This window comes from Capricornis sumatraensis, chromosome 10 (genome assembly GCF_032405125.1).
Source record: "Capricornis sumatraensis isolate serow.1 chromosome 10, serow.2, whole genome shotgun sequence".
In the NCBI taxonomy this organism is placed as follows: domain Eukaryota; kingdom Metazoa; phylum Chordata; class Mammalia; order Artiodactyla; family Bovidae; genus Capricornis; species Capricornis sumatraensis.
Window position 1 is genome coordinate 20347809 of NC_091078.1, and position 19653 is coordinate 20367461.

The 19653-nt window shown below is 38.2% G+C and overlaps 1 protein-coding gene across 5 annotated transcripts in view; it reads right to left on the bottom strand.

Annotated features, from left to right (window-relative positions):
- The window catches only part of TET1 (tet methylcytosine dioxygenase 1), a 122006-nt gene that overhangs the window by 17884 nt on the left and 84469 nt on the right, over positions 1 to 19653 (bottom strand). The gene's annotated exons all lie outside the window — the stretch shown is intronic.

Sequence of the window (19653 nt, forward strand, 5' to 3'; positions counted from 1 at the left end):
CAAGGCATCCCTTGAGTAGAGTTGGCTTTAGGACCTTCCCCCTAAACACAATTATTTACATTAAAAATTTTTTCTATGTTTTTATGTCCTTTTACAGCCAAAAAATACATTTGCTTCCAAATAAGCTCAAATGCAAAATGATATTGTATCAAACAAAGTCACACCAGATAATCTTCATGCTGTCAAACCAACATAGTTATAGTCATAGAGTCTTTGTGTAAGAAATGCTAAAATGCTATTTATTCATTGTATTTGTGCCTTTTCTAGATCTTCCATAGCTCTTTCAGTGAATGAAAGAAAATTAAGCATAATGAGTCTCTAAAAGTTCCAATAAGCTGCTTAAGTATCACTATGTTATGGATATTTATGTTCACTTAAAATTCAAATAATGAATGCTCAATCTAAACAATGGTATTAATAGAACCTTTGGGAGATGGAGATGATTAGGTCATGAGGAGGAAGTTCTCACTAATGGCATCAGTGTTCTTCTAAGAGACCCCTTTGTCTCGTTAGCTCCTTCTACCTTTTGAACATACAGGGAGAAAAAGGACCCACCATTCATGCTGGCACCCTGATCCTCAACTTAAAAACCACATAAGTGTGAGAAATGAATTTGCTGTTTATAAGCCATCCATTCTGGTATTTCCTCTAGTAGTCTAATCAGAGTAAGACAAATATTAAACTTGTATGAAATGTTTGAAAATTATAGAAATATTATTGAAAGAAATTAAAGACCTAAATAAATGGATATGCTATTTTCATGGAATAGTAATTATTATAATGATGTTAATTTCCCCAGAGTTTGTTGCTAGATTTGATACAATTGCAATCAAAGCCCTACTAGAATAGTTTTGTTTGGGCATGGAAATGGACAAAGGTTTTAGAAAGTTTACATGTAAATGCAAAGGACCAAGAAGTGGAAAAAAAGGAACAAAGACAGAAAAAATGATTAATCAGGTATCAAGACTGATTGCAGAGATATGATAATTAAGACAGTTTAGTATTGGTACAATGACAGATAAGGAGATCAATGGAATAAAACAGAATGCAGGAGAGCCATATATATGTGGTCACTTGACTATGACAAATGACACTGCAGTCCAATGCAAAAAGGAATCTTCTCCATAAATTGTAGTGGACAGACATCCATATTGGGCGGGGGGTGGGGGTGGGGGGGGAATGAATCTTCATGCCTAATTCACACCAGTAACAAATTATACTGTAGATCTAACTATAAAAGATAAAACATTAAGTTTTTAGAAGAAAATACCTTCATGACCTTGGAGTGGATATATTTTAAAACAGATCACCAAATTTAATAATTATAAAGGAAAATGTTAAGAAATTGGAATATATTAAGAACTCTTGTTCATCATAAATATTAACTAATAAAAGATTAAGACAGCATAAAAGTAATCAACACCATGGGAGACATATCTGCAATATATATAAACAACAAACTATTCTTACCCAAAATATATAAAGAACTTCCTCAAATGAGTAATAAAAGCAAAACAGAAAACTGGCCAAGAAACTTAAAAAAACAAACACACACAAGACAACATCCAAACAGATGATGACCATATGAAAATATGCTCAACATTACTAGTCATCTGGCAAAATAAAAAAATTCGAAAGCACTACATATGTGAATGGGGTTTTAAAATGGTTTAACTGCCATGCAAAACAGTATGAAGTTCCTCAAAAACTTAAAAATAGAGCCAGCAATCATATGATCCAGCAATTCCACTTCTGAATATATACCAGAAAGAAATGAAAATAAAGTCTGAAACAAATCTTTGCATTCCCATGTCCATTTCATCATTATTCACAAGAGCCCTGAGGTAAAAGTGACCCAAATGGATATCAATAGATGAAAGGATAAACAAAATATTGTATATGCACACAAAGGAATAGACACAAAGGAAGGAAATCCTGTCACACACTGCAAATGAATTAACCTTAAGGACATAATTCAAAATGAAATAAAACAGTCATGAAAAAACAAACGTTTTATGAGTTATCTAAAGTAGTCAAATTCATAGAAACATAAACTAGAATGTTGTTAGGGGCAAGGGTGATAGAAAAATAGAGAATTGTTTAATGGAGATAGAATTTCTTATTTGCAAGAAAATGTTCGGGAAATCTTTTCAAACTGAACTATACACTCAGAAATGGTTAAGATGGTAAATTTTTTATTATTGCTATTTTACCACAATTTTTTTTTTAAAAAAAAGGAAGGAAAGAAATGAAAAAGAAAATGTCATGTGGAGAAAGATGGAGAGCAACTTGTACAATATTCATGAGAATGCAAAAACAGATCACCATTTTGGAAAACTGTATTGATTCAAGTTGCACATATGCGACGCCCCTCCACCATCTCCTAGCAATTCCACTTCTAGGTATAAAACAAACAGAAATATATTTTTGTATTTCCCAATGAGAGGGCTTCCCTGGTGGCTCAGAGGTTAAAGCGTCTGCCTCTAACGCAGGACACCTGGGTTAGATCCCTGGGTCAGGAAGATCCTCTGGAGAAGGAAATGGCAACCCACTCCAGTATTCTTGCCTGGAGAATCCCATGGATGGAGGAGCCTGGTGGGCTACAGTCCACGGGGTCGCAAAGAGTCGGACACGACTGAGCGACTTAACTTTCAAAGACAGCACCACTATTCATGGCTACCTCAAACTGATAACAACCCAAGCATTAACCACCAGAGAACAGCTCAATGAGATGAGAATTATCTACATTTACAAAAAACAATGCTTAGTCTCACAATTATGACGTTTTAAGATAGTCGATGTATGCAGAAGACTACATACTGCAAGACTGCATTTACATAAGGTTCAAATTAGACAGGATTAATCAATAACGGTAGAGGGCAGGAGAGTGATTCAGAGGGGCACGTAATATTCACAGCTGGTTACACAGGTGTGTGCACTTTAGAAAACTTGTGATCAAAGAATTTTTGAAGTCTTCTGCATGTATGTTATACTAAAATAGTGTACTCGAATCTAAATTCAAAACAAAAACCCAAAACTGCTTAGTCACTTACTGGCTCATGACACTGTAGCAAGTTTCTTAACTTTTCTATAGTAGCACAAACCTAGGATCTAATAACTATTAGCTACTAAGATTTTTTTGCTTTTTTAATGCATACTTGGATCCTGAGAACAGAACTCAGCTCATGGAAGACTCTCATTAAATATTTGTTGAATGAATGGTTAAAAACCACAAAAACCCAATGTGGTTGGATTTTATAAAAATTTCAAAAACAAGTTATGCTATTAATAAGACAGAATCTATCATTTCAGAAATAGCCCAACAAACAGTCCAAATTTTAAAACATTTAGCAAAAATCACATTTTTTGGTAACTGGAACAAAATATTAATTGGCAAGTGGTTGAAGCCAGGGCCTCACAACATATTCACTTTACTTTTTATTTTATTTATTTATCGTGGCCAAGCACCATATGGGATCTTAGGTCCCTGTCTAGGGATGGAATCCTGTGCCACCTGCATGGAAAGCATGGAATCTTAATGACTGGACCTCCAAGGGAGTCCCCAGAATCACTTTAGATGGTAAATGATGTGTCCAAAATATGAGTAATGTAATGTTCATGACTACTGTCCTGTCACTTTTTAATAGTCTTATATTACATAAGTGTTATATCATATGAAACATCATACTTGAAACATCAAAAACATATCCCATACTGCATACTGCAGTGGTAGCCATTTCCTATTCCAGGGGATCTTCCTGACCCAGGGATTGAACCAGTGTCTCTTGAGTCTCCTGTATTGGCAGGCGGATTCTTTACCACTGCACCACTTGGAAAGCTCTCATGGATATTACCCTTCCTAAAGAACTGAAAAAATAGTTTGCCACCAGAAATAAGCTAGTATTGGATTGGCCAAAAAAAAAAAAAAAAATCATTCAGGTTTATCTGTAAGATCACATGGAAAAACCTGAAAGAACCTTTTGGCCAAGCCAATACAATGGCAATTCTAAGATTTTTAGAGAACCAGTCTACAAAATAAAGGTGTTATTTAAGAATTCTGTCACTTGCAGTCTTATCAAATGGACCCTGAGATTATAAAACTCCCTTCATTAAATTAATATACATAATTGGTTAAATTTCTGAGATAACTTCTTGTTCAGTTTTTAAGATGTAGCTAGCGCAAAGTCAACAGCTCATTAAAGTCCTTCCTGTACCACAAAAAGTTGCTCTTCGATTCCTCCCTCTCTGCTCCCCTATCAAGCAGGCGAGTGATAGGGGATTAACTAGCACATAGATGATGCCACGAACAAGATCATGTGTCATGAACAAGATCACCTGAAAGGGTATATTACAGACAGCCTGCCTTGAGATCGTGAAGAGATGGGGGAAGCCTGTTTCTCTCCTAGAAACCAGGTGAAACTTCCCAGAAGAGGGAGTGGAACCAATAGTTTGAACTGCTTCAGAAAGGTTTTGAGGATCTAGTCAAGGCTATGGTTTTCCCAGTGGTCACGTATGGATGTGAGAGTTGGACTATGAAGAAGGCTGAGTGCCGAAGAATTGATGCGTTTGAACTGTGGTGTTGAAGACTCTTGAGAGTCCCTTGGACTGCAGGGAGATCTGACCAGTCCATTCTGAAGGAGATCAGTCCTGGGATTTCTTTGGAAGGAATGATGCTAAAGCTGAAGCTCCAGTACTTTGGCCACCTCATGCGAAGAGTTGACTCATTGGAAAAGACTCCGATGCTGGGAGGGATTGGGGGCAGGAGGAGAAGGCGATGACCGAGGATGAGATGGCTGGATGGCATCACGGACTCGATGGACGAGAGTCTGAGTGAACTCCGGGAGTTGGTGATGGACAGGGAGGCCTGGCGTGCTGCGATTCATGGGGTCACAGAGTCGGACACGACTGAGCGACTGAACTGAACTGAACTGAGACTTTCTTTGGCAGTTAAAGTGTCAGTAGTAATCACTGGGATAGTACTGAGTGTCTCCAGAGGTGGCGATAAAAGATCAGTCTGATGATCATTAGGAAAAGATTTCCTAGCTACTTCTATGATGCAGTCCCCTTATTCTGGATTATCAATTGTTCTGCTTCAACAGCCTATCTATGTACAGATCTGAAATGTACATTCTAAACCATTTCTGTTAACTTGGTCTGGATGAGATAACCTATTTAAATTCTAAACTGGGAGCTCTTGAGGCATGACAGACCATGATCAAGAATGATAATCTCAGTTCAGTTTAGTTCAGTTGCTCAGTCATGTCCGACTCTGCAACCCCATGAATTGCAGCATGCCAGGCCTCCCTGTCCATCACCAACTCCCGGAGTTTACTCAAACTCATGTCCATCGAGTCAGTGATGCCATCCAGGCATCTCATCCTCGGTCGTCCCCTTCTCCTCCTGCCCCCAATCCCTCCCAGCATCAGAGTCTTTTCCAATGAGTCAACTCTTCGCATGAGGTGGCCAAAGTACTGGAGTTTCAGCTTTAGCATCATTCCTTCCAAAGTACACCCAGGACTGATCTCCTTTAGAATGGACTGGTTGGACCTCCTTGCAATCCAAAGGACTCTCAAGAGTCTTCTCCAACACCACGGTTCACAAGCATCAATTCTTTGGCACTCAGCTTTCTTTATAGTCCAACTCTCACATCCATACAGGACTACTGGAAAAACCATAGCCTTGACTAGACAGACCTTTGTTGACAAAGTAATGTCTCTGCTTTTGAATATGCTATCTAGTTTGGTCATAACTTTCCTTCCAAGGAGTAAGCATCTTTAAATTTCATGGCTGCAGTCACCATCTGCAGTGATTTTGGAGCCCCCAAAAATAAAGTCTGACACTGTTTCCACATCTATTTCCCATGAAGTGATGGGACGAGATGTCATAGTCTAAATAACCTCTGACCATCTAGGGTTTAAGGCCACTCTGGAGGGAAAAGACTGCTCTGAGAAACAAAGTTACTGTTGTAATTTATGAGGAAGAAGCTGTAGGTAACAATTTTTTAATATTCTTAAGACATGGAAAAAAAAATGAAAAGAATTTCAAAAATGGAGGGCAGTTTCTACATAGCAGTCAAGCTTGACTTCTAGCCATAGAACATTTACATGGGTAATGGAATTACTTAAGTAGTATTTTATTCCCCTGACTCCAAAATCCAGAGAATTCTAGATATACATAGTCTTGCTTTGCACAAACAACAAAATAATCATAATGTTTATGAATAGTATGTTTGCATTTAATTATCTTCCAATATAATCATTAATTTACCTTACAGTATAGACTAATAATTATATAACTGTTCTTTTGGAAACATAGCATTGTGTTTGTTGGGTCAGAATTACTGCATTTACTGGTACCTGCAGATATCTGAACAAAGGCTAATCAAACTATTGTTTCCGAAAAGAAGAATTAAAGGTGATTTTTAAAACATATTTTAAAAACAAGTATTATTATAATTGGGAGATGATTATTTTTTATAGATTTGAGTCCTCCTAGGAAACTCAAGAGAAGCAAAACTTTATTGGATTTTTAAAGAGAATAACACAGGTGGCTACTTATAAACTTTGAAGACTCAAAGGTTTAATATATACCAGCAATAATCAAATAGAAATTTGGTTTACAGCTTAAACTAAACATTAAATTAAATATAGCTGTGAGGATTATCTTAAGGGAAATGCATGTAAGTAAATCTTAATTAAGTTGTTCCTAGATGGAAGGTCAGACATTAAAAGATTTTATTTTAGTTACCAATCTATTCCCCATTCTATATATACTTAGTTTCTAAAAGTTCATATGAAAGAATAAATGAACATTAAGTCATGAAAAAGACTTTTACATATGAACGATAAATGTCCTCTTAAATTTAAAACTTTTCTGCAAATCTATAACAAAAAACATAGTACCAGCCTAGGAATGGTCTTCCCTAATGAGTAAATGACCAACAACAGACAACTGGGGCAAATTTCCTAGTGGTCCAGTGATTAGGATTCCAAGTTTCCACTGCAGAGGACACAAGATCAATCCCTGGTCTGGGAACTAAGATTCTGCATTCAGTGAGGTGCAAGCAAATTTAAAAAAAAAAAAAAAAAAGCTTTTAAAACCAAATACTAAATCAATACATAAAATTATAAGAATATGGGAGACACTATTTTTATAGTATTGCTGTGGAAACAGTTTCCACAGCAAGATGAAAAATCTTTAAGGCATGTATTAAGTGCCATAAGTTTGACCTGCTAAGCATTTCAAGCTCCTATAAAATAGGTCTTCCCAGGTGGCTCAGACAGTAAAGAATCTGCCTGAAATGCAGGAGACTTGGGTTCGATCCCTGTGTAGAGAAGATTCCCCTGGAGATGGGAATGGCTACCCCTCCAGCATTCTTGCCTGAGAACTCCATGGACAGAGTAGCCAGGCAGACTGCAGTCCAAAAGAATAGGACAAAACTGAGCGGCTAACACTTTCACTTTCATACTAAGATAACAGTCAGATCACTAAAAGAAAATCTAGTATGAGATAATGGCAAATATATGATAAAGTATAATTTACAAAAATAAAAAAAAATAACATCAACAAAAAAAGCCTAAGAAGAGTGAATTCATAGAAATAAAAATGGCTAATAAATACATGAAGAAACCTAATTTTACTAGTTAAAATACAAATTTAATCAAGATAGTTATTTTTTTAAATAGTTATTTTTAATTGCTAGTTAACGATAACAAAATAGATTTTCACCAGGAGATTAGTATATTTTTTCTATTTAAATCTTTGAACAATAAGAAAGAGATTTATTCTTTATCATGAATTAAGAATTTGGTGATGGTGAAACCAAGACAACCTTGTATAACAATTATCTTCCAATTAAAAATTTTTTTTAATTCAGAAAAATTTATCCATTTCCAGCAATTTTTTTCTTACATTAAACTAGTTCTTTGATGCCTTAAAAAAAAGTAATTTCTAATAGTGAATTCAAACCACTCCTGAAGAATTGAGCTATATATTCAATTTCAGTATGCAGAGAAGCAAAATCTCATGAGTAGTTTCTGCTAAAAAAAAAACAAAAAACACCTATGTTCACTTAATCAAACATTTCTGAAATTTAGGAAGTTGGATAATTATTAATATATTGACTTCACTCTTCTGCTTAACATGCTTCAGTGGGCACCCAATTTTTAACATCTTAACTCTTCACTTGGGTATATTCAAAATTGCTATAAATCATTATCTCTAAAGGGGAAAACTAAGATGTGTTTTAAAATTTTAAATTGTTTTGAAATTTAATTTAATAAGGAGTTTTCATTTTCTACATGTAGAATTTAACATTGAATTTAATTTTACTTTTATTTTATTGTTCTTTTTAAATTAAAAAAAATTTTAAATTGAAGGATAATTGCCTTATAATATTGTGTTGGCTTCCAGCATACAACAATGTGAATCAGCGATAAGAATATATATGTCCTCCTATTTTTATTTTACAATTTAAAAAAAGGAAATTAAACAGTCCCTGTAATATTAACCTTAGCAGTAAAGATGCGCAGGTAACTAGGTTCCTGCATAAGCTCCAACAAAAATCCGCGCTCTGCGGAAGAATAGACTATAGTTAAAGCTGCTGCTGCTAAGTTGCTTCAGTCGTGTCTGACTCTGTGTGACCCCATAGACGGCAGCCCACGAGGCTCCCCCATCCCTGGGATTCACTAGGCAAGAATACTGGAGTGGGTTGCCATTTCCTTCTCCAATGCATGAAAGTGAAAAGTCAAAGTGAAGTCGCTCATTCGTGTCCGACACTTCATGACCCCATGGACTGCAGCCTACCAGGCTCCTCCATCCATGGGATTTTCCAGGCAAGAGTACTGGAGTGGGGTGCCATTGCCTTCTCCATAGTTAAAGCTAGGAGCAACATTTATGTCAAGTGTGGATTACATTACCCAAGAGAGATCACTTTTTTATCCATAACCATGAGAGAAAATTACAGTTAAATTTTCAATACAAAATGATGGAGGCCATCCCTACCTCTGCAAACCCCAAATCATCCACTGATTAAGACCATTTAAATCTTTCTTCGCTTCCTTCCCTTCACTGTTCACCTGAAACTACCACATTGTAAACTGGCTATGTGCTATGCTTAGCTGCTCAGTTGTGTTCGACTCTTTGCGATCCCGGACTGCAGCCCACCAGGCTCCTCTGTCCATGGAATTCTCCAGACGAGAATATTGGAATGGGTTGCCATTCCCTTCTCCCAGGGATTTTCTGGACCCAGGGATTGAAACCAGGTTTCTTGCATTGCAGGCAGATTCTTTAAAGTCTGAGCTACAAGGGAAGCCCTAGTAGAAAATAAGAAGTAAAAAAAAAATAATTTCAATATGTCCTATATATTATAGCTAATGAACTTCAACCCCATTTTTGGAGGGGTGGTGGTGATTAGATGCATGAGCGGTGTTCTGGGGCTGGTGTGCTGATTTATTTCTTAACCAGGATGATTTGATTTTGTAAAACTTCAGTGGCCTGCACACTTATGATTTGTGTAGTTTTGTGTATTTTATAGTTCAATAAAAACTTTCCTTAAAAAAATGAATTCTATAAGCAAGTCAATTAGTTCAATTCAGTCACTCAGTTGTGTCTCACTCTGTGCAACCCCATGGAGTGTAGCACGCCAGGTTTCCCTGTCTGTCACCAACTCCCAGAGCTTGTTCAAACTCATGTCCATCGAGTCGGTGATGCCAACCATCTCATCCTCTGTCATCCCCTTCTCCCTCCTTTAATCTTTCCCAGCATCAGGGTCTTTTCAAATGAGTCAATTCTTCACATCAGGTGGCCAAAGTATTAGAGTTTCAGATTCAGCATCAGTTCTTCCAATGAATATTCAGGACTGATTTCCTTTAGGATGGACTGGTTGGATCTCCTTGCAGTCCAAGGGACTCTCAAGAGTCTTCTCCAAAACCACAGTTCAAAAGCATCAATTCTTCGGCGCTCAGCTTTCTTTACAGTCCAACTTTCACATCCATACATAACTACTGGAAAAACCATAGCTTTGACTAGATGGACTTTGTTGCCAAATTAATGTCTCTGTTTTTTAATATACTGTCTAGGTTGGTCATAGCTTTTCTTCCAAGGAGCAAACAGCTTTTAATTTCATGGCTGCAGTCACCATCTGCAGTAATTTTGGAGCCCCCCAAAATAAACTCAGTCACTGTTTTCATTGTTTCTACATCTATTTTCCATGAAGTGACAGGACCAGATGACATGATCTTAGTTTTCTGAATGTTGAGTTTTAAGCCAACTTTCTGTCCTCTTTCACTTTCATCAAGAGGCTCTTTACTTCTTCTTTGCTTTCTACCATAAGGAAGGTGTCATCTGCATATATGAGGTTATTGATATTTCTCTCTGCTTCACTCAGCCAGGCATATCAAATGATGTACTTTGCATATAAATTAAATGAGTAGGGTGACAATATACAGCCTTGACATACTCCTTTCCCGATTTTGAACCAGTCCGTTGTTTCAGGTCTGGTTCTAACTGTTGCTTCTTGACCTGCATAAAGATTTCTCAGGAGGCAGGTCAGGTGGTCTGGTATTCCCATCTCTTTAAGAATTTCCCACAATATCTTGTGATCCAGAGAGTCAAAGGCTTTCGTGTAGTAAATAAAGCAGAAGTAGATGTTTTTCTGGAACTCTCTTGCTTTTTTCTTTGATCCAATGGACGCTGGCAATTTGATCTTACTATAAGCAAGTAAGCAAACATAAAAGTAGTTCTAATCGTACATTGGTAAACAGTAGTGAAGAAAAATGTTTTATAACAAAAAAAGAAAGAACAATGAAAAGGCAAGTCAGTACCAATCCCTCTGGTTTTTGCCCAATTTTAATCACTGAAGTATTAAATGGTTTTTTCACATTAGCAAGATTTTGCAGACAAGTAGCCAGCCCATGACTGCCTGTTTATTATTCCGACACGGTAATACACATAGAGTGCCTGATCTGGGCACAGACATAAGCAGCACAATGGTGCTGCTTGAAAATAATCAAGGCAGGTAAGAGTCAAAATCTTGCAAAAAAGGAATTCATAAAAAGGGAAGTCTTTGAAGATATGTGTATAAGTCAAGGCAAGATGGTTTAAAAACCTTTAGACACATCAGCTTCATTTACAAAACACCCTAAAAACTCTGGTCACTTCATACCCAAGTAAGCAATAAAACATTCAGTTGTACACATTGTCACACCTGCTCTACTGACTAATAACAATCCTAGGTGGGGCAACCCATGAACTTGGACCTGGTGTGAATTTCTCAGCATTGGAGTCATCTGTAGTAAAGGGAGTTAACAGAGCTTAGTGTATTAAAGAAACTGTATCGCCCTTTCCATCAAAATTTACTGAATAACAAGATATAACTACTCCCTGCCAAGACACAAAATGATAGAAGGAAGAGTTAGAAATGTCTGTCAAAAATTAACAATTATGGGTAAGTGTTCAAGACTACCTGGTAAAGAAGAAAGATTTTGAAGAAAAGATAAAAACTGTTTTACAACAAAGGCAAAACATAGTGAGACTGGCTTAGAAAGTTCTGATCCCAGTTAGAATATGTTTTTAGGCTTGCTGTGTGTGACCTAACCCTAACAACTCCCTTCAAGAAAAGAAGGCAAGTGCACCATGATAAAAGTAGGATAAAATCCAACCACTAGGGACTTCCCTGGTGGTTCAGTGTCTAAAACTCCATGCTCACAATGCAGGGGGCCTGTATTGGATCCCCGGTTAGAGAACTAGATCCCACAGGCTGCAACTGAGACTCATGAAGCCAAATAAAAAATAAACAAATAAATATCTAAAAAAGAATTCAACCACTATTACCACACATAAGTCTGCACACACATGAGAAAACATACATCAAATCACAAAATGCTAAATTTAGGTTAATGTTTAATATCAAATACAGGACAAATGTAAACTATGCAAGATGAAAAGTAAGTTTAAAGCAATACTATATACATATATACATATATATATATATATAAATTCTGCAATGCAACCTAAAAATTCTATCAGTGGTGTTGAAACTCTTGAGAGTCCCTCGGACTGCAAGATCCAACCAGTCCATCTTAAAGGAGATCAGTCCTGGGTTTTCACTGGAAGGACTGATGCTGAAGCTGAAACTCCAATACTTTGGCCACCTGATGCAAAGAACTAACTCATTAGAAAAGACCCTGATGCTGGGAAAGATTGAGGGCAGGAGGAGAAGGGGACAACAGAGGATAAGATGGTTGGATGGCATTACGAACTCAATGGACATGGGTTTGGGTGGACTCAGGGAGTTGGTGATGGACATGGAGGCCTGGCGTGCTGCAGTTCATGGGGTCGCAAAGAGTCAGACACGACTGAGCGACTGAACTGAACTGAATCGAAATACTGTTATGCTATAGAAGGGATGAAAGAAAGAAAGAATCATCCAAAATCCTACCACTTAACCCAGCCACCTCGCTCTTTTGGATCACTTAGTCAAGGGGAAGCCAGCTGCCATGAGTATACACATTCATGCCTTGCTGGTGGTAATGGTTTAGCTGCTATGTCTTGTCTGACTCTTGAGATCCCATAGGCTGTAGACTACCAGATTCCTCTGTCCATGGGATTTCCCAGGCAAAAATACCGGAGTTGGAGTGGGTTTCCATTTTCTTCTCCTCATGCTTTGTTACTTAAAGGCAAATAAGTAAAAAAATATCAAACAGATACAAATTAACAAACCTATGTAAATTATTAGTGTCAAATATTGGGAATCAATCCCTACCACTTATTTCTACAAATGAGCAAGGTACTATGTGGGGGCAAACCACAAAAGAACAGTAACCATACCATAAGGAAATATATAAGGTGGGCAGATGGTTCTTAGGGTCTCTGAGAACCTAGCAATGTTGTATTTTTCACCTAGGTAGTAGCTTCTGTGCTCAGTTGCTCAGTTGTGTCTGGCTCTTTGAGACCCTGTGAACTGTAGCCCACCAGGCTCCTCTGTCCACGGGAGTTTTCAGACAAGAATACTGGAAAATGGGTTGCCATTTCCTTCTCCAGGTAGTAGCTTGATGAGTATTCAATTTATAATTATAGGTAAACTCTAACTTTATTACCTTTTTTCTTGAAATATTCCATAATGAAGAATGTTGATGTTTAACAGCATTATTTTGTGAATTAAGATCTACAGATTAACATTTTTTTGCCTTGAGAGAAGCTAGGGCTAAAGAAGATAGTTACATTTTTCAATGTCAATGTAGTATCTTTAACATATTGATGTGGGTTTCCCTGATAGCTCAGCAGCTAAAGAATCTGCCTGCAATGAGGGAGACTTGGGTACTATTCCTGGGTTGGGAAGATATCCGGGAGAAGGGAATGGTTATCCACTCCAGTATTCTTGCCTGGAGAATTCCATGAATAGAGGAGCCTGGCAGGCTACAGTTCATTGGGTTGCAAAGAGTGAGACACAAGTGAGTGACTAACACTTTCACTTAGCATATTGATATTTTTAGTGAAGAAGAGATATTGAATTTTATGAATAGCCTGTCCCCAAGATGCCCCCAATCATCACCACCACCTAATATTCTTGTCTCTGCATAGTCCTCTCCTACACTAAAGGATAGCTCCGTAGCAATTTCTGAGGTTAATGTCATAAATGACATTGTGGCTTTCTTGTTATATTTTGATTGACTCACCCTGGGGAAAAAAACTGCTATGACTGAGAAAACACTTAAGTAGTCCTATGATAAGAGAGTGAGTCTTGGGACTTCCCTGGCAATCCAGTGGTTAAGAATCCTTCTAGCCACCTACTGCATAACACATGGAACTCTGCTTGAAGTCATGCAGCAGCCTGGAAGGGAGAGGGGTTTGGGGGAGAATGAAAACACACATAGGTAGGACCGAGTCCCTTTGCTGTTCATCTGAAACTAGCACAATATTGTTGCTCAGCTATATGCCAATCAAAATAACAGGTTCAAAGTCTGGGGGGAAAAAAGAATCCGCCTTGCAGTACAGGAGACCTGGGTTCCATCAAAGGTCAGGGAACCAAGATCCCACATGCTATGGGACAACTAAGCCCGCGTGCCATAACTAGAGAGTCCAAGTACTGTGACGAAATATTCCACATGAACGAGTATCCCAAGTGCGACAACTGAGACCCGACATATCCAAATAAAAAAACTAACTAAAGCCTCCTGCAAATGACATGGGACGTTGACTCTCTAGCAACTCCCTCTCCAGTCAAGTTCTGAAATGATAAAGACCTCTTCTGGAAGCACCCTCCTAAGTTACCCACAGACAGATTTCTGACTCACAAAATTGATGAGATAATAAATGTTTGTTGCTCAAAGCTACTAAATCTGAGTAATCTGTAAAGCACCAACAATAGAGCTCATCAAGAATAATAATTAAATAAGCTTTAAAGTGCAAGTGAAGTCGTGTCTGACTCTGCGACGTCATGGACTGTACCAGGCTCCTCTGTCCATGGGATTCTCTGGGCAAGAATACTGGAGTAGGTTGCCATTTCCTTCTCCCCAGATTGCTCTTTATAAAACATAAACCAGATAGATAACTTGTATGTGTGTTTGTGTATGTTTGTGTGTGTGCGCGTGCATGCGTACATGCTTAGTCCATTAATTTGTGTCCTACTCTTTGAGACCCCATGGACTGTAGCCCACCATGCTCCTCTGGCCATGGGATTCTGCGGGCAATAATACTGGAAGGGAGACTTCCCTGGTGGACCAGTGGCTAAGACTCCATGCTCCCAAATCAGGGGGCCCGAGTTGAATATCTGGTTAGAGAACTAGATCCCAAATGCCCCAACTAAGACTAGGTAAAGCCAAATAAATAAATAAACAGTTTAAAAAAAAAAAGAATACTGGATTGGGTTGCCATGCTCCCCACCAGGGGATCTTCCCGACTCATGGATCAAACCCGGGTCTCCTGCAACTCCTGCATTGCAGCTAGATTCTTTACCACTGAAACACGAGGGAAGTCATGGGGATTTTAACATATCCCAAGTTAAAATACTTCAAAGATTTCATATTCATGGACTAAAACTCATGACGGCCTAATAAAACCACGTCGGCTATTGCTTCTGCCAACATTTTACATTCACTTGTTTCCATTCTCTACTTCCTTTACTTCACTAGATTTTTGATTATTAAAGAATGTGCTCTCTTCCTCGACCTTTGTACTTGCTCTTTTCTCTGCCTAGGAATGTTCTTCCTTGTGCTCGTAGAGGTATTCTTTGCATACAAGGCTCCTTCTTGTCACTCAGCTCTCAGCTTAAAAGTTCTCTCCCAAAGAGGCCTTCCCTGATGACCCTTAAGGAGAAAAACTCTGGAAGGTCTCAACAGAGGAAAAAGATAAGGAGACCATGTTTAAAGAAATTTAAATTTGGAATTACTTTATTAGAATAACTGTATTAAGTGAAAAAAAGAATTTACTAGTTTAAATTTTAAAGGGGAATATAAATTTGTCATTATATATTATATGATTGTACACCTGAGGTACACAAGAGAAATTAATTGAAAAACAGGAAGCATGTAAAAAAAAACTACAGAAGGACAAAGAAAGACATCAACAAACAGAAAAGCATAGCATGTAGGATAAGAAGACTAAACATCAAAAATGTAAATTCTCCAAATTCTCTTGCCAATGATTTCAATCAAAATATCAAAAGACATTTATTACAAAGACACGGGTGATTATAAACTCGTATGGAAAAATAAACAAGGCAAGAAGAGTCAGGAAATTGCTGAAGGATTAGCTCCATCAGATATGAAATACATTTTTAAACCCAAATAATCAAAATAAATTGATTATGATGCAGGAGAAACATAACGATGTGGTAGAATACAAAACTAAATATGAATAAATATATCAATAGGCAGTAGATGAACAATTATTTAGGTAAGTAGTGTTGTTTAACTGGGTAGTCAGTTGAAAAAATATAAGTTGTGACTAACATTTTACATATAAGAGGAATAAAATAGGTAAGTGTATGAAAATGAAATAAAAAAAGAAAAATGAAACCATTCAAATATTATAAAAAGAAAATTTGAAAAATATTTATAAGCTAGAAGTTGTAAAAATTTTTCTAATTAAGATACACTAAAGCCATAAGTAAAGGCAACCCACTCCAGTACTCTCGCCTGGAGAGTCCCATGGACCTCCGGAGGAGTCTGGTGGGCTGCAGTCCACGGGGTCACGAAGAGTTGGACATGACTGAGCGACTTCACTTTCACTTTCCACTTTCATGCATTGGAGAAGGAAATGGCAACCCACTCCAGTGTTCTTGCCTGGAGAATCCCAGGCACCGAGGAGCCTGGTGGGCTGCCGTCTATGGGGTTGCACAGAGTTAGACACGACTGAAGCAACGAAGCAGTAGCAAAGCCATAAAGGCAAAGTTTTTCATTAAAAATTTAACTTAAATTTTCATCTCATTTAAAACAATCAGAATGTAAAAAAAATATGACAAAGAAGGACTTCCTTGGGTGTTCAGTGGTTAAGACTATGCTTCCACTGAAAGGGGCGTGAGTTTCATCACTTGTCAGGGAACTAATATCCCCCAAATTAAAAAAAACAACAACAAAAAAAGCAAACAGAAAACATATTTGCAACTTACCACAAATGGTTAATTTTCTAAAGAACTTTCTATAAAAATCAATAGAAGCCAAATAACCCAACAGAAAAAACTGGACAATGTGTATCATTTCTTACTTGAAAATGTTGTGAAACAACAACTTTTTCAAGAGTGAATAAAATATAAAAATAAAGATCACTAAGGTCCGTCTAGTTAAGGCTATGGTTTTTCCTGTGGTCATGTATGGATGTGAGAGTTGGACTGTGAAGAAAGCTGAGCGCCGAAGAATGGATGCTTTTGAACTGTGGTGTTGGAGAACACTCTTGAGAGTCCCTGGGACTCCAAGGAGATCCAACCAGTCCATTCTGAAGGAGATCAGCCCTGGGATTTCTTTGGAAGGAATGATGCTAAAGCTGAAACTCCAGTACTTCGGCCACCTCATGCAAAGAGTTGACTCATTGGAAAAGATTCTGATGTTGGGAGCAATTGGGGGCAGGAGGAGAAGGGGACGACCGAGGATGAGATGGCTGGATGGTATCACGGACTCGATGGATGTGAGTCTGAGTGAACTCCGGGAGATGGTGATGGACAGGGAGGCGTGGCGTGCTGCGATTCATGGGGTCGCAAAGAGCGACTGAACTGAACTGAATTGAAATCACTGACTCGATGGACATGAGTTTGAGTGAACTCCGGGAGTTGGTGATGGACAGGGAGGCCTGGTGTGCTGCAATTCATGAGGTCACAAAGAGTTGGACACGACTGAGCGACTGAACTGAACTGAAACAGTGTTTAGGTTTATCTTCATCAAAACTCTTACATGTGGTGTTTGACTTGTTTGGGTTTATGTTGTGGAAAACCATGTAGCTTTCACAGTTGATTTGACAAGAGTATACACAGCAAGACAAGAAGTTGATCCTTGGGAAACAGGACTTCACAAGCACTGACACCACCCTGCTGCAAGTGTCACTCAAACAATAACATGAAGGAAGCTTCAGGGAAAATTCTACACTTCTAGGGAGCATTTCAGAAAATTTTAGTTCTTGAGAAGCAAGATGACTCCAGGAATCATTCATGTTACTACAGAGTAAGAGAACTTTAGTCCAAAATGTGTTTGTGATAGCTGATATGACTCAGGGCCAGTTTCTTCCCATCTACACCATGAAATGACTGATAAACTTTAATTCACACTTGTATCCCCAGTATCTAGCCTGGAGCCTGCCAATGAAAAGTTCTCAATAAACACAAGTTCCTTCACCTTTCTCATCCTAAAATTCTATTATCTTCCAAATTCACCCACACTGAACAAATTAAAGGCAGGTATCTTATTTGGGACTCGATTCTATTGCACAAAACAGAAAACTTCCTAATAGGTTTTAAAGAAGTGAAAAAAAAAATTCTGTTATGTTAGAGAAATCCAGGTTTAAGAAGCCTGAGGATGGGACTTCCCTGGTGGCCCAGAGGTTGATTTCGAGCTCCCAAAACAGGGGTCCCAGGTTCAATCCCTGATCAGGAAACGAGATCGTATAGCAGTTCTACTGGTATCAGAGATGCAGGCTCCTGTCGTCTCCCCATCCTAACACATATCTTCCGTTATCAAATCAATTCATAGTTTCACATGATTTCTGTATCTCCAACTATTGAACCCATGTTCTATAGATGATGAGGGAAAGGAGACAGATACAAAAGAGTACATTCTGTATGGTTCTAATTATACAGAAATTATCTAAAAGATCTTTATCGACATGGAGGTTAAAATCGTGGTTATTATACATGGAGTTACCAATGGGGAGCAGGCAAAGGGAGCCTTCAGGGGTGCTACAAAGATTTACATCGCTGTCTGGGGTAGTGTTATATGTGTGGAGAATCACTTGATATTTTGGCAAGACTATGCACTCCAAATGGACTGAGGAAACTGAAAGTATTCTAACACATTTAGTGTTCACGCCCAGTTTTTGTGGTCATCACTGCGGTCACCTTCCAGAGGTTGCTTGAAAAATATCCAAGATAGTGATTTCCCTGGCAGTGCCGTGGTTAGGATTCCCTGTGCTCTACTGTAGGGAGCATAGGTTTGATCCTTGGTCAGGGAACTAAGATCCCACATGCCAGATCAAAAACAAAAACAAAACAAAGACATAGAAGAGATGAAGGTGCACCAATTGTCCTGCTTCAGGAATAGCCAGGTTCAACCCCCCCCTTTTTTTTTTCAATGTTTTTTTGTTCTTCTGAAATGGGCATAAAAATAATGACTTTTCCTTTTCCAAAATCTTAAGAGTCCCTCTGTGGGGATTAATGAGGCAATGTATGTCAAGTACTTAACATGGTGCCTGATATTTAATGAAAGGTAGTGGTTACTGTTATATTACTTATTATCATCATGATAGTCATCATTACAAACAAATGATAGGACAGGATTTCAAATGATCCTTTAGTGCAAATTTCCAAAGAAACTGGTCAACATACTTGTGAATGTGAATATCCTCCTGAAAATATACATTTGGCTAGGCAGGTAATGACTGTTTCTCTGTTGAGAACTTCCAAAAGAAGCTAAAACCAGTTGTTACCTCTGATAGCACCACAGTTTTAGAAAACTCAAAGTAGTTATAGAAATAATTTTGGAAATATACTGTAAAATTTTTGATTTTGCCTTCAATGTTGCATGACCTTCATTAAGGTGGCCCCATGAAACAAATGGGCTTTCCTGGTAGCTCGGCTGGTAAAGAATCCGGCTGTAACGCAGGAGACCCTGGTTCGATTCCTGGGTTGGGAACATCCCCTGGAGAAGGGATAGGCTACCCACTCCAGTGTTCTTGGGCTTCCCTGGTGGCTCAGATAGTAAAGAATCCACCTGCAATGCAGGAGACCTGGGTTCAATGCCTGGGTTGGGAAGATCCCCTGGAAAAGGGAATGGCAGCCCATTCCAGAATTCTTGCCTGGAGATTTCCACGGACAGAGAAGCCTGGCAAGCTATAGTCCATGGGGTTGCAATGAGTCAGACATGACTGTGCAAGTAAAACACATACATATATATTTATTTACTATTTATTTATGCTGTCTAATTATAAGCACACTCTACACTCTCTAAAAAG